The sequence below is a fragment of the Corapipo altera genome, unplaced genomic scaffold (genome assembly GCF_003945725.1).
Source record: "Corapipo altera isolate COAL_440 unplaced genomic scaffold, ASM394572v1 94, whole genome shotgun sequence".
Classification (NCBI taxonomy): domain Eukaryota; kingdom Metazoa; phylum Chordata; class Aves; order Passeriformes; family Pipridae; genus Corapipo; species Corapipo altera.
This window is the reverse complement of record NW_020884950.1, coordinates 932,969-934,164: the sequence shown is the minus strand read 5'-3', so window position 1 is coordinate 934,164 and position 1,196 is coordinate 932,969. Positions and strand designations below refer to the sequence as shown.

The following is a 1,196-nucleotide window of genomic DNA, read 5'->3' as shown; positions in this document are numbered from 1 at the left end:
TGTGTGGATCTGTGGGGACACACACACAGGGGTGTGTGGATCTGTGGGGACACACACACAGGGGTGTGTGGATCTGTGGGGACACACAGGAGAGTGGATCTCTGGGGACACACACACAGGGGTGTGTGCATCTGTGAGGACACACGGGGGTGCAGATCTGTGGGAACACACACAAATGTGTAAATCTGTGAGGGGACACACAGGAGAGTGGATCTGTGGGGACACACACACGGGTGTGTGGCTCTGTAGGGACACACAGGAGAGTGGATCTGTGGGGGAACACACACACAGGTGTGTGGGTGTGTGAGGACGCACACACAGAGGGATGTGTATCTATGGGCACACACAGGGCTCTGCTCACGGCGGGGGCACTACAAGTCCCGTCATGGCGCGGGCCGGGGGCGGTTCCCGGGCGGGTGCCGCCCCGCCGGCGGGCGGGCGGTGAGGCGAGGCCGGCGGGGCGGGAGGCGGCGGTGACAGCGGCAGTCGGCGGGAGGGCGGCGGAGCCGGCGTATATCGGGTGCTTCTCTCTCGCCGCTTCCCGGCAGATACCACCGCCAGCACCGCCGCTGCTGCTGCAGTTTCCCGGCCCGTGGCTCGCACCGCCGGAGCCCTCTGTGGCGGGGACTGAGCGCTGCGAGGCTCCTCCGCCTGTCGCCCAGTCGGAACTATCGCCCTCCGTGCGGCCGCGAGGAGGCTGAGGCTGCGCCTTCCCCTTCCCCCCCGATCCCGGCCTGCCGGCGTGGGGTGCCTCTGCTGCCCGCTGCCTTCCTCCCTGGGGTGAGTATCGCGCCTGTCGCGACAGAGCCCCCCATCCGCGCGGCGCTGTCGTGAGGAGGTGGGGGGCCTGCCCGGGGCCTGCCCCCCTCTTCCTTCCCCAGGCTCCTTCCTCCCCTCCCCGCCGCCCTGCGCGCTTTGTGCTGCGCCTCGCAGGGCTCCCCTCGTTGCGGCTGTTTCTAAAATAATTCTCTATTTTTATTTTTATTTTTTTTCCCGAGCTTTGGGAAGTTTTTTGTCTTTTTTTTTTTTTTTCCCTCAATCTTATTTCCTTCCCACCCGGACTTGGCCCCGCTCTGGGGCTGGATGTGCTGGAGGAGCTCTTTGTCATGGAGCGGCTGCCGGAGCCGTCTGCCCTCGGAAAAAGCATCACTTAAAAAAAAAAAAAAAAAAAAAAAAAAAAAAAAAAAAAAAAAAAA

At 62.1% G+C, this 1,196-nt stretch overlaps 1 protein-coding gene across 1 annotated transcript in view; it reads left to right on the top strand.

The window, feature by feature from the left end:
- The first annotated feature begins 464 nt into the window (after positions 1–464).
- Positions 465–1,196, top strand: part of PELI1 (pellino E3 ubiquitin protein ligase 1) — a 43,679-nt gene continuing 42,947 nt past the window's right edge. The window contains exon 1 of the mRNA XM_027663037.1: positions 465–780. The gene's annotated coding sequence lies outside the window, so the exon portion shown is untranslated. The remainder of the gene's footprint in view (positions 781–1,196) is intronic.